The sequence below is a fragment of the Rutidosis leptorrhynchoides genome, chromosome 5 (genome assembly GCF_046630445.1).
Source record: "Rutidosis leptorrhynchoides isolate AG116_Rl617_1_P2 chromosome 5, CSIRO_AGI_Rlap_v1, whole genome shotgun sequence".
Classification (NCBI taxonomy): Eukaryota; Viridiplantae; Streptophyta; class Magnoliopsida; order Asterales; family Asteraceae; genus Rutidosis; species Rutidosis leptorrhynchoides.
The window spans coordinates 86,738,118-86,753,405 of record NC_092337.1 but is presented as its reverse complement, the minus strand read 5'-3'; positions in this window follow the sequence as shown (position 1 = coordinate 86,753,405).

Below are 15,288 nucleotides of genomic sequence, written 5' to 3'. Positions count from 1 at the left end.
GCACTGATTTGTTGCAAGTTTCTTGCCTCATGCTTGGGACTATGATACCTGAACTCCAAAAGGATTTTGAGCATCATAGTGCATATGACATGATCACACAGTTGAAGGAGATGTTCCTTCAACAAGCTCGTGTCGAGCGCTTCGAAACGGTTCGAGTGCTTCATGCATGTCGGATGGATGACACCCAATCCGTTTCATCTTATGTCCTTAAGATGAAAAGCCTGATTGATCGAGCAAACTATCTAAATTGCAACGTATCTAATGAATTAGCCACGGACCTTATCCTTAACTCATTGTTAAAGAGGTTTGACACATTCGTGTTAAATTATAACATGAATGGATGGGATAAGAGCATTGGCGAATTACATGCCATGCTTAAGACGGCCGAAGTGAGCATGGGTAAAAGGGCTTCACCTGTGTTTACGATCAATGAAGGCGGGTCTAAAAATAATAACACTCCTAAGCCGAAGGCGGCTAAGAGGAAAGGACCCGCCTACCAAGGCAAGGGCAAGGGAAAGGGAAAAATGGTTACCCCAACCAACAACAACAAGAAGCAAAAGGTTTCCGGTAAAGCTAACCCCAAGGAAGATCTGTGCTTCGATTGCGGTGAAATGGGTCACTGGAAACGAAACTGCCCGGTCTACCTTAAGGAGTTGAAAGAAAAGAGGGATGCAGGGAAAATCTCAGGTAATGTATATATGGTATACATTGAGCTTAGTATTACTTCTTCTAATACATGGGTATTAGAAACAGGATGTGGAACTCATATTTACAATTCTTTGCAGGGGTTCAAAAGAAGTGATCAAGAAGCGGGAATGACAAGTCTCTTCATGGGAAATGGAGCAAGGGTGCAAGCGAAAGCTCAAGGAGACTTTGTTTAAAGCTACCAAGTGGTTTGGAGCTTATTTTGAAAAATGTTTTGTATGCACCCGATTTATCTCGAAACATTATTTCTGTATCCCGTTTGAAACAATATGGTTTTAGTCTTAATTTCATTAATGATGATATCCATGTTTCTTTAGATAATATGTTCTATTTTAAGGCTTCGCCTTCGAATGGTATTTATGAATTGGTTCATAATGACACATCATGCAGTAGCTCAATGTTCCATACGAACACCAAGAAACTCAAAAGGGATTTGAGTGATTCCTACTTGTGGCATTGTCGCCTTGGTCACATAAACAAGAATCGAATACATACACTTCAAAAGAATGGACTTTTGAAGTCAAATGAACTAGACTCGTTTGATGTATGTGAATCTTGTTTACAAGGCAAAATGACTAAAGCACCTTTCAAAGAGACCTATGAAAGGGCTAAGGACTTATTGGGTTTAATACATTTGGATGTATGTAGACCCTTTAAGCCCATAACTAGGAATGGTGAAAGATACTTCGTTACTTTCATTGATGACTTCAGTTGTTTCGGATATGTCTACTTATTAAGACACAAGGATGAAACTTTTGAGGCATTCAAGGAATATCAAAATGAAGTACAAAATCAACTCAATAAGATAATCAAGGTACTTCGTACCGATAGAGGAGGTGAATACCTAAGCGATGCTTTCCAAGATCATCTTAAAGGTTGTGGAATTATCTCGCAACTTACCCCTCCTGGAACACCCCAACTTAATGGAGTTTACGAAAGGAGGAACCGAACCCTAATGGATATGGTTTGATCTATGATGGCTAAAAGCTCATTACCTCTATCATTTTGGGGTTATTTTCTATGCTCCGCGGCTCGTATTCTAAATATGGCCCCAACCAAGAAAGTGGAACGAACACCTCATGAGATGTGGTTTGGAAAACCTCCATCTCTATCATACTTAAGGGTATGGGGATGTGAAGCTTACCCTAAGTGTTACGTCCCTAATAAGTTGAATGCTCTATCCACGAAGTGTATCTTCATAGGATATCCTAAGGATGATATGGGATACTATTTCTATGTTCCATCCGAGCAAAATGTATTTGTTGCTCTTAAGGCTGAATTCCTTGTGTAACATCCCGCGTTTTTCCGTTAAATTTATTTTTTAACACCGTCTTTTTCTTTTAAATAATACCTTTCGTTATTTAAATTCGTAGTTTCCGTTGACTAACGTTCATAATAATTCCGTCATTTAATTATAACATCTCTCGTTAACTTGCGTTTTAAAAATAGTCGTTTGGTTATTTCCCGCACCCGACAACAAACTTGAGGGACTAATCTCGCCACTCGGGTAAACTTGGCTAACTAGTGACTCCTCACCACCACACACTTCATTTCACCATCTTCTTCCTCTTTTTCTTTCTTCCTTTTCTCTCAAGAACACAAACACAAATTCATCATCTAATTTTGATCTTGGAAGCTCACAACAAATCCGACTACATATTCTTGATCCTCTCATCATCCTCTTCGATTTGATGCTAACCACTTCGATTTTGGGTAACATTTCTAAAACTCTAGATTTCTCAAATTCGTGTTTTTGACTTGATATGTTGTTAGTTAGTGTCTATGGCTCGTGTATAACATGAATATATGATTTGTATGCTCGATCTTGATGTTTAGGTGTAACTAGCTTGATAATGAAAAGTGTATGCTTAATCTTTGATTTTGGATGGTGAAATGTGTTTAGATGTTAATGTTTGTGTGTTCAAAGTGTTAGTTACTTCAATAGCTTCGTTTTGGTGTGTTGATTGACATGAAAACCTTACATTAACATGATTAGTGATTTTGAGATTTGGTTAGGGTTTGACAACTCTTAAAAACGAACTTTTGATGCGTTGAATGCTTGTTAATGTTATTGATAAGTGTTTAGTTGTATTACACATTTCATTACCTTCAAAACGGCATATCATATGTATAAATTGGATTCCCAAAACTCGAATTGCAATTGATAAACTTAAAACTTGAAAATAAACCTCTATTGATCGCTTGACGGGATTTTGGTTATAGTATATGATGTTTTTGCTTGATGAAAAGTGCTTAGTTGCGTTCCTTGTCGAAAGAGCTTTCCGATGATATAAAATACATGTTCTAATTGTTTGCGGTTTGTAAAATGTGTTGGTTTGTGTTTTGGTTCGTGTAATTGAGAAATTCAGCAAACAGGGCCTGGAAGGCATTTGGGACGCCGTCCAGAAACGCAAGACGCCGTCCCACTCTTCAATTTGGGATGCCGTCTAGCCCATTAGGACGCCGTCCCACTCTTCAATTTGGGACGCCGTCTAGCTATTTGGGACGCCGTCCCATTGTGCTAAAACTGGCTGTTCACTTGGTCATTTGACATGAAAATGTTTGCTATGCTACGGACCTCCGATTAACATGAAACTTGGCCAACATGCTCATACATGATTATATAACTTAGAAAAATTGTCGGATATCCAACCCGACCCCGTTGACTTTTCTGTTGACTTTGACCCGACCAAGTTGACTTTTAATCAAACTTAACCAAATAATTGTGCAATCGTTCTAACATGTTTTTATACTTGTACCTTGCATGAAACATGACAACTTGACTCACATGCTACATTATTGAGTCGTAACGAGCCATAGGACTAATTGAACATCTTTGACCTATCGTGTTTACCGTTATTGATACAAACCTATTGTTTAGGTCAAGACTAGCTTTGTCTTTGCACGCGTTTACTTGTTGAAGTACTTTATTAACTCTCGCGCTCAAGGTGAGATCATAGTCCCACCTTTTTCAACAACTTTTATACTTTTAAATCGTGGGCTGAGAAAACATCTACTTTGTTACATCTTGTACTACTTACTTTTATGTTTTGAACACAAGTGTGAAAACAAACATTCCACGTGCGAGTTAGAACAAAAATGCCTCAATTCGATTATCATTAGTTACACTTGCAGGGTGTAAGCGAGAACTTATATTGTGTGGCCATACGGGTTTAACAAACCCTCATTCGGACGGTTCGCTACCGTTATGCGGATGAAATATATTTTTGTGTTTTAGTGCGGGTTCTAGCACTGTGTGATGGGGTAACGTTGGTTAAGTTTTGATAATTGAGTGCTCGCGTATAACAACACTTTTGGAATGCAAATGATTTGGATAATCTACGTTATGGATATACAAAATCTTGTGGTTCAAAGACAACGTTTAATACTTACTAAACCTATGATTTCACCAACGTTTTCGTTGACAGATTCTTCTATGTTTTTCTCAGGTCTTGCACGATATGTGATACATGCTTCCGCTCACTATTTGATACTTGCATCCGATGTCGAGTATACATGCATTTCATGGAGCGTCTTTTGACTTTACTTTAAACCGTGTCGCCTAGATTTCAATCGTACTTATAACGTTGTAACTTAACTTTTGGTTGAACAATTCTTGTAAACTTTGAAACAATCTTATTTTGAAATGAAGGCGACATATTTTGGTCAAACGTTATCTTAAAGACTTATAATCAGGTAATGGGACCCACGTAGCCGACGCCGTCACTTGACGATTTGTCGGGGTCGCTACAGTTGGTATCAGAGCCTTGGTTGTAGGGATTTAGAGTTCATTTGTGTCCACCCCGAGTCATAGGGTACATAGGTGAATCTAGACTACAACCGGCATATAGACTGAAGTAGGGATTACTTGACTAATTGTGCATCTATACTCGAACTCTTATATCATATCTAACTCGTATTCGATCTTAATCTTAAGTTGATAAATTTTGTTGATGCGCCACTTTGACTTTATGAAGTAATGTTAAATGCACATGAGAATCAGGGTAATATAATTTCCGGGATTATATTACGGTGATTCACATGGACGTTCCGACATTATGACATAAAGAATTTAAGGCGAGTCAAGGAAAATTTTCTCTACATCATCCTTCCCTATCATGATTAGTATTATTGAGAATACTAATCGACGATATTCTTGTGTCTTGAAGGAACAATGCTTCCCCGTCGCGGACCACGTAATGAAACTTCCGAACAAGCTTTTCAACGCATGATAGCCACCGCCATAGGTGCGGCTATGGCTAGTATCTCCTCCGACGTCAATAACAACCACAACCACAACAACCATGGAGCCGGTAATTCAAACGAGGGTTGCTCCTACAAAACTTTCATGGGGTGCAAACCTCACACCTTCGATGGGACCGGAGGACCGGTTGTGCTCACCCGATGGTTTGAGCAAACAGAAGCCGTTTTTAGCATAAGCGGTTGTCGGGACCAAGACAAAGTCAAATATTCCACCCACACTTTCGCCGGTATCGCCCTCACATGGTGGAATACGTATGTGCTGTCGGTGGGTATCGATGAAGCTCACACTCTCTCATGGGCCGACTTAAAGAAAAAGATGATCACCGAATACTTCCCGCGCGAAGAGACCCGTAAGCTCGAACACGAACTAAGAACTTTAAAAGCGGTCGGGAATGACCTAAAGGCATATAATCAACGATTTTCTGAGCTATCCTTGATGTGCCCAAACCTCGTGACCCCCGAACCTCTAAGGGTTGAACTTTACATGGATGGTCTTCCCAAGAGCATCAAACAAGGAGTAATGTCATCCAAACCCGCTAACCACCAAGAGGCTTTGAATCTGGCCCGCCAATTGATTGAAACAGTGGACGAGATTGAAGTGCAGGCACCTAGAGCCGAGGATGAGTCGGGTGACAACAAAAGAAAATGGGAAGCCCCCCAACCGAGTAACTACAACAACAACTTTTCCAAGGAACCTCTCACCCCAGTCGGCAAGAAAAGTTATGCCGGGACACGACCTTTTTGCAACAAATGCCACAAGCATCATTTTGGTGAATGTGGCAAGCTAATTTGCTATCGGTGCCAAGGTAGTGGTCATATTGCCAAGTATTGTGGAAGTACTGCTCCCGTCACTCAAAAGGGGCCCGGCGCACCAAAGCCGAGTATTTGCTACAAATGTGGCCAATCGGGTCATTTTAGGAATGAATGCCCAAAGAATAAAGCAAAAACCAACGCGCGCCGTTGAACTTACAACATCGACACCTAGGATGCCCGAGACGATGATGGACTAGTCACGGGTACGTTTCTTCACAACAAACCGTATATTTCATACTTATTCGATTCGAGTACCGTTAGACGTTTTATAACCAAGGATTTGACTCGTGCTCTTTGTATTCCACCTCTTTTCCCCTAGATACTATTTAGGCGATTTAAGCGACCAACGAAAAAAAAAAAAAAAAAAAAAAAAAAAAAAAAAAAAAATTTGTGTTCCTATAAATATTTTCGGAGGATATACGTTAAGAAATTGAACTCGACACCAATAGAACTAAGGAACCCAAAACCTATTCATTAAGGAGAAATTGTTGCCCTACATTTATGTATAGATTATTGTGAACTAAGAAATTTTCGGTTGGAAACCGATACCCTCTCCCTCGCATCCATGACCTCATGATTTTTGCACGAATCCCGTATGTTCCAAATCGACCTCCGTTCCGGTTATCACCAATTGGGGGTTAAGGGAGACGATGTCTCCTAAGCCACTTTCCGAACTCGCCACGTTAGTTGTAAATCTCTCTTAGTACCGTTTGATTTATTTAGGGCTCGCCCGTATCCTTAAACCTCTTGAACCGCGTATGCAAATTCATATAGACTAATCTGTATTCATAGATGACATCTTAACTTATTCAAGTAAAGAAGGAAAACGAACAACACCACCATCTTAAGCTCGAACATTTGAGAAAAGAGCAACTTTATACCAAATTCTCCGAGTGAGAATTTCTGTTAAACGAAGTCAAATTTTTTTTCTAGACCATGATGTTAATGGTCAAGGCATTACAATCAATCTCGAAATCAAGCCACACGTAATCATTAAACTCTGACTTGTATTCGTAAAATCTTAGATCTCGTCTATTTTTACCGAAGATTCATTTCTGACTTCTCTCGTGTTACACGACTTTTAAACTCGTTAACTCACTAAGGAAAACTCTAAACCTCCCCGTGTTCGAACCTTGAGCGTGATTCTTCACACCAACATTTCTAGTTAAAATCGTATAGCAACAGATGGAACTCAAACATGGAAATATTTCTACTTGAACGCCGAAAGGCATACTCTCTCGACTCAAAAATCAACATAACTAAAATTCATTATTTTACACGAAGAATTCGAATACTAAATTGTGGATCCGATCAAACTTCTCATCATCACGTACCACACTACATACCTCTGTTATTTCACCGTCACCGTCTGATATTACTGGAATTTAAGATAACACACAATCCAACGATACTTCACTCTTCTTTGACTTAACGCCCTTGTGTTTCTGATAATCGGTCAACTATTATTCAACCCCGAACTATACAACTATGTGTACTACCTCGTTTCTCTTTCAGACTTCAACTTTTGACAACTAGAGGCACGTTATGGCAACCTCGAGATGCAAGCTCATCCTATTCTAAGTCCTCATTTCACTCCCATCTTTACCGCTCGCACTTCCGTTTAAGGGAACTCCTTGTAACATTTCTCCATGGATAGAGAAATTCCTCATATTACCTTAGTATTCGCCACGAGGGTGAATAGTCCTAACGAACATTTTTTTTTCGAACCCTAACTGACTTGTTCAAACATATCCTAAGAGATCCTATTCTAACACGGTGTACCATTGCCAATTACCTCGGATCAAAATACTCGTATCGCTTCTAGTTTTGCAAGAAACCTTGGAAACCCATTTGGACATACGTACCGCGTAGCTTCCACAACCGACGAACCGAGCAAACGTACGATTCAATCTTGGAAAGACATGTTACAGACTGGTGTTGTCACCTTTAGTAGTTCCTTTTACGATGACAGCTATCACTCGTATATTAACGCAACACTTCCAAAACCCTATATGACCGCTAATGTCATACCCCTGTTCATTTAACCAAAGCATGCGGCAAGCAAATCGCCGAATCTGAACTCCATCAAGAAACAACAATTGAGATCGTTCAAGTCCGAGGAGGGCTCGAGGCAACCCATTGTCGCCAGAAGAGTTATACCAAACTTAGATGAAAACCCCACAAATCCCAGTGTGTAATCGCGTGATATTGAGAAACCGCACCTTGGAAAGGTGAAATCCATTTTAGGAAATCGAGAAAGGCTATATCTGCAACATTGAACCTTTTGAAACCTTGGGGTGTATTGGAACCGCTTCCTACCGTTTAGAACTTCCGATGCAATTAAGTTTCCGTTTACCCTACATTTCGTGTAACAAACTTAGAAACGTGTCCTGCAGAACAGGAACGTGCAATCCTGCTGAATACATCAACTATCAATGACAAACTTCTCTTCATAGGAAAACCAGTTGAAACTGGGGATCGTAAAAACCGAACCTTAATGCAACGTAAAACCCTGACTATCCAAATTCATGAGAACCCTCAAGAACGTACTTTCACTTATTCATAGCATTGACAACGTAAAGTCTCGAGTAAGAGATATCGACTACTACTTCCAACTAAATTTCGGGACGAAATTTCTTTTGAGTTGTGGATAATGTAACATCCCGCGTTTTTCCGTTAAATTTATTTTTTAACACCGTCTTTTTCTTTTAAATAATACCTTTCGTTATTTAAGTTCGTAGTTTCCGTTGACTAACGTTCATAATAATTCCGTCATTTAATTATAACATCTCTCGTTAACTTGCGTTTTAAAAATAGTCGTTTGGTTATTTCCCGCACCCGACAACAAACTTGAGGGACTAATCTCGCCACTCGGGTAAACTTGGCTAACTAGTGACTCCTCACCACCACACACTTCATTTCACCATCTTCTTCCTCTTTTTCTTTCTTCCTTTTCTCTCAAGAACACAAACACAAATTCATCATCTAATTTTGATCTTGGAAGCTCACAACAAATCCGACTACATATTCTTGATCCTCTCATCATCCTCTTCGATTTGATGCTAACCACTTCGATTTTGGGTAACATTTCTAAAACTCTAGATTTCTCAAATTCGTGTTTTTGACTTGATATGTTGTTAGTTAGTGTCTATGGCTCGTGTATAACATGAATATATGATTTGTATGCTCGATCTTGATGTTTAGGTGTAACTAGCTTGATAATGAAAAGTGTATGCTTAATCTTTGATTTTGGATGGTGAAATGTGTTTAGATGTTAATGTTTGTGTGTTCAAAGTGTTAGTTACTTCAATAGCTTCGTTTTGGTGTGTTGATTGACATGAAAACCTTACATTAACATGATTAGTGATTTTGAGATTTGGTTAGGGTTTGACAACTCTTAAAAACGAACTTTTGATGCGTTGAATGCTTGTTAATGTTATTGATAAGTGTTTAGTTGTATTACACATTTCATTACCTTCAAAACGGCATATCATATGTATAAATTGGATTCCCGAAACTCGAATTGCAATTGATAAACTTAAAACTTGAAAATAAACCTCTATTGATCGCTTGACGGGATTTCGGTTATAGTATATGATGTTTTTTCTTGATGAAAAGTGCTTAGTTGCGTTCCTTGTCGAAAGAGCTTTCCGATGATATAAAATACATGTTCTAATTGTTTGCGGTTTGTAAAATGTGTTGGTTTGTGTTTTGGTTCGTGTAATTGAGAAATTCAGCAAACAGGGCCTGGAAGGCATTTGGGACGCCGTCCAGAAACGCAAGACGCCGTCCCACTCTTCAATTTGGGACGCCGTCTAGCCCATTAGGACGCCGTCCCACTCTTCAATTTGGGACGCCGTCTAGCTATTTGGGACGCCGTCCCATTGTGCTAAAACTGGCTGTTCACTTGGTCATTTGACATGAAAATGTTTGCTATGCTACGGACCTCCGATTAACATGAAACTTGGCCAACATGCTCATACATGATTATATAACTTAGAAAAATTGTCGGATATCCAACCCGACCCCGTTGACTTTTCTGTTGACTTTGACCCGACCAAGTTGACTTTTAATCAAACTTAACCAAATAATTGTGCAATCGTTCTAACATGTTTTTATACTTGTACCTTGCATGAAACATGACAACTTGACTCACATGCTACATTATTGAGTCGTAACGAGCCATAGGACTAATTGAACATCTTTGACCTATCGTGTTTACCGTTATTGATACAAACCTATTGTTTAGGTCAAGACTAGCTTTGTCTTTGCACGCGTTTACTTTTTGAAGTACTTTATTAACTCTCGCGCTCAAGGTGAGATCATAGTCCCACCTTTTTCAACAACTTTTATACTTTTAAATCGTGGGCTGAGAAAACATCTACTTTGTTACATCTTGTACTACTTACTTTTATGTTTTGAACACAAGTGTGAAAACAAACATTCCACGTGCGAGTTAGAACAAAAATGCCTCAATTCGATTATCATTAGTTACACTTGCAGGGTGTAAGCGAGAACTTATATTGTGTGGCCATACGGGTTTAACAAACCCTCATTCGGACGGTTCGCTACCGTTATGCGGATGAAATATATTTTTGTGTTTTAGTGCGGGTTCTAGCACTGTGTGATGGGGTAACGTTGGTTAAGTTTTGATAATTGAGTGCTCGCGTATAACAACACTTTTGGAATGCAAATGATTTGGATAATCTACGTTATGGATATACAAAATCTTGTGGTTCAAAGACAACGTTTAATACTTACTAAACCTATGATTTCACCAACGTTTTCGTTGACAGATTCTTCTATGTTTTTCTCAGGTCTTGCACGATATGTGATACATGCTTCCGCTCACTATTTGATACTTGCATCCGATGTCGAGTATACATGCATTTCATGGAGCGTCTTTTGACTTTACTTTAAACCGTGTCGCCTAGATTTCAATCGTACTTATAACGTTGTAACTTAACTTTTGGTTGAACAATTCTTGTAAACTTTGAAACAATCTTATTTTGAAATGAAGGCGACATATTTTGGTCAAACGTTATCTTAAAGACTTATAATCAGGTAATGGGACCCACGTAGCCGACGCCGTCACTTGACGATTTGTCGGGGTCGCTACACCTTGAAACTAAATTCCTAATGGAAGGTAATAGTGAAAGGAAGATAGATCTTGAAGAGGTTCAAGATCAAGTGAATGATACACAATTGGTTGACACTAGCACTCAACATGAAAATGTTGAGAATGATCAAATGGATGATCAAAGTATACAAGACGTTCGCAGATCTGGTAGGATTAGTAATCCTCCTGAGAGATATGGGTTTCTCATGGATGATTGCTATGTGGTTGATTTGGATGAACCAACAAACTACCAAGATACTTTATCAAGGAATGATAAAGATAAATGGCAGGAAGCCATGAACGCTGAGATGCAATCCACGTATGACAACCAAGTTTGGGAATTAGTTGTACAACCTGCTAACTCCAAGTTAGTTGATTATAAATGGATTTTCAAGATGAAAACCGACATGCATGGAAACTTAAATACATATAAAGCTAGACTTGTAGCAAAAGGTTTCACTCAAACTCAAGGGGTTGACTATGATGAAACCTTTTCGCCTGTGGCAATGCTAAAGTCTATTAGGATATTATTTGCCATTGCTGCTCATTATGATTATGAAATATGGCAAATGGATGTCAAGACCGCGTTCCTAAATTGATATCTTGAGGAAGATGTCTATATGGTTCAGCCTGAAGGTTTTGTCGATCCGAAACATCCTGACAAGGTATGTAAGTTAAAGAAGTCAATCTACGGATTAAAACAAGCATCTAGAATGTGGAATCATCGTTTTAATGAGGAAGTCAAGAAATTTGGATTCATTAAAAATGGTGATGAAGCTTGTGTATACAAGAAAGCTAGTGGGAGCACTATCATGTTCCGAGTATTATATGTGGATGATATATTATTATTTGGAAACGATATTCCTATAATGCAAGGTGTTAAGACATGGCTAAAAAGCTGCTTCTCCATTAAGGATCTTGAAGAAGCACAGTACATTTTGGGGATTAGGATCTACAGGGATAGATCCAAGAAATTGATAGGTTTAAATCAAAGTGCATACATTGAAAAGATCTTGAGAAGGTTCAAGATGGAGAACTCTAAGAAAGGTTTGGTACCTATTCAAAGAGGAACGCTCCTTAGTTCATCTCAGTGTCCCACCACAAAAGATGAACAGGAAAGAATGAAGAAAGTCCCATATGCTTCTGCCATTGGGTCAATCATGTATGCAATGATATGCACTTGACCGGATGTGTCATGTGCTCTTAGCCTGACAAGTAGATACCAGAATAACCCAGGAAATAGTCATTGGATTGTTGTTAAAAGTATATTGAAATACCTTAGGAGGACTAAGGATATGTTTCTGATATATGGGTCTGGTGAGGAGGAACTCGCTGTAAAAGGTTACGTGGATGCGAGTTTCCAAACTGATCGTGATGATTCTTGATCACAATCTGGTTATGTCTTCACATTAAATGGAGGTGCGGTCTCTTGGAAGAGTTCAAAACAGGATGTTGTTGCATTATCCACTACAGAGTCAGAGTACATAGCCGCCTCATTGGCAGCTCAGGAAGCTGCATGGATGAAGAAATTCATCGATGACTTAGGAGTAGTCCCTTCCATTCAGGACCCTCTTGAGATCTTTTGTGACAACGAGGGTGCGATTTCTCAAATCAAGGAACCTCGTGCTCACCAAAAGACCCGTCACATTGAGCGGATATTCAACTACAAAAGGGATGAAGTTGAAAAGGGAAAGATATGTATTTGCAAAGTTCACACAGATCTTAATATAGCGGATCCTCTCACGAAGCTCTTACATGGATCAAAACATGCAGGATATGTTTGTGCATTAGGGCTTCGATATTCTAGTGATTGGTCATGATCTGTTTTAAGTATTATAACGGAACGAAATTGTTCAAACTCATTAATATAATTATGGTATTAATTTATTTTGAGTTATGTTCCTATTTTGCATATTTTATCCATGAATGAGCTATTATTCTAAATTTCGTAGTCAATCACATTTGCGGGAGCAAATGTGAGGTTTAGACTATTATGAACTTGGATTGGTATACATTCGTGGCATGAATGTGGGGCAAGGTTGCAACCAAGGTTCATAGATATTTGTGGGATACAAATATTGGAAGACCCGCCCTCAAGATTTACTAAATGGAGCCTTTGTGGTTGATCACATGTAATCTTGAGTAAAGGCGAATATCATTGTATCCTCCGACCTGAGATACATATTGGGTTTGGATATTTACCAAATATTGAGCCTTGATTATTTCCTTCGCTATTCTGAAATATGGTAGCCCATAAGGAAGAGTTCAGGTATAATACAAAGTATATATCTAGGACGTATGTAGTCAAGATGGAATTTGTCCCTCTTATTCGTTGAGAGTCAGATGTCTAAGGCCTGATGAAGTTAAATCTAAAAGAGAGTGATCACTCTGTATCTCTTGGATTTAACATGACATCTAGGATGAAAGGATATAATGAAAGATTCACCTATTCATATTCGAGATGGGAACTCGAAAAGGATGATGTTATTGAATGGCACAAAGTCATAACATATTGAGGGTGATGGACGGTCGTTAGGTGGTATCCATCACTTGCATTAATTTCTTATGTTCCTCGTGCAAGTGGGAGATTGAAGGTATTTCGTATGCCTGAGCGACATATTAAATTAATGTGGCTAGTATGTTATGATCCAAGTCGGGTCATACCCAATAACAAACTTACCGACACCTTATACGTATTTAATCTTAACGATTGGATCATTAATTAAATACGCGACACTTGAGCTTTAAGAAAAATGGTTTTCTGAAATATTACTTGATGTGTACATATATATATAAATTATGGAATAATTTATATAATATGGATTTAATTATTCATAGGTTAAATAATTAATTAATTTATGTTACATTTTATATAAATTGGTTTTATATAATAAAATGTGTATATAAATTAAAATGGAAGTTTTATAAAATAGTTTTATAAAAATTTATATTTTATAAAACTTATTTTAAAACAAACTAGTTAGTGGCCTTGGAGTAGTGAAAAACACATGCAAAAGATGGTCAAGCTTTTCCTTTAATCTATATACTTGTTCATTGACTCCTTGGAACACTACTACATGAAAATACACATCATATACTTGAAAAAAAACTGCAAAAGTCCTCCATTCTGCTGCTGTATAGCCGTGGCATTTGAAGGGTGAAAAGGGTTTCAAAGTTTGGTTTTTGGAAGCTCATTCAAGTGTCTAACAAATCCTAACCAAAGTACTAGGTGTTGGTGTCAAGTTTGGGGTATAATTTCTTGAGGTTTCATCCATTTGAGGCTCCATTCATCATCATCATCTTCATCACTTACTACCTAGCTTGGAGAAGGTATAAACTCCTTTCTTACTTATAGTTTGTAAGTATGTTTCACAACTTGATCCTATTTGGGATTTAACTTTAAAAGGTTAAAGATATACAAGTTCAAAATGGGTGATTACATGCTTTCGCTTTATCTTAATTACTAAATGGTTTTAAACATAATGGAACTTGTTAAATCCCAACAATGGTATCTAGAGCCGAAGTTGTTGAAATATGCTTCGAGATGACTTATTAAACCCACTATAATTTTGCATTTTATGAACATGCATGCAAGTAAAATGCAAAAACTTTGATTTTTTGGGTGGGGTACTATTTTGGCCGAATTTGGAAGTTCCTTAATGGATTTGGAACTTCAAATTTGGTCATATTTTGTTTTGTGTTGGAGTTCACAATCAAGCCTTGACCTTGTGTTTGAATGGTTGCATGTTTGGTATGTAATATTAATTCATTCATGTGGTTGTAATATTCATGTAATTTGGTTTGTAATAATTATTCTTTTGGTTATGTAATTTATTTTATATTTGGCATGTAAAATAGATTAGGTTGTATTTTCATTTTCTAGACAAAATGTATTAGAATATATTTTGTAACAAGATGAAGATGCATGAAGATCACAAGGATGAACACAAGAATCATGTGGATGCAAGGTTAAGTGGGAGGTTAAAACCTTTTACTTCGTGTTTTAACCCTTAACCGGTGACATTTGTTTTTGGCTAAACAAATGTCCACCAAATTGGCTTGATTGTGAACACATTTGTTTTGCATGCGTGGTTGTTTTATTTCTTGTATGATTGTGGATTGTGTATGTTACTACAAAAAGTTATCACACAAGTTAAACAACAAGAAAAACTACAATTTAATTGGTTAAATTATTAACAATATGCAATGAACAAACTACAATTTAATTGGTTAAATTGAAATGGCAAAAGACGTTAATAAATGGTTATTAAGAACTAGAAACGGATTGCACATATAAAATGGTTTATATCAAAGTAATAAAATTGGCATTATTACATGACATGAAAATGGATTTTCATAAGTACCATACACTAAATGCATGTTGGTGT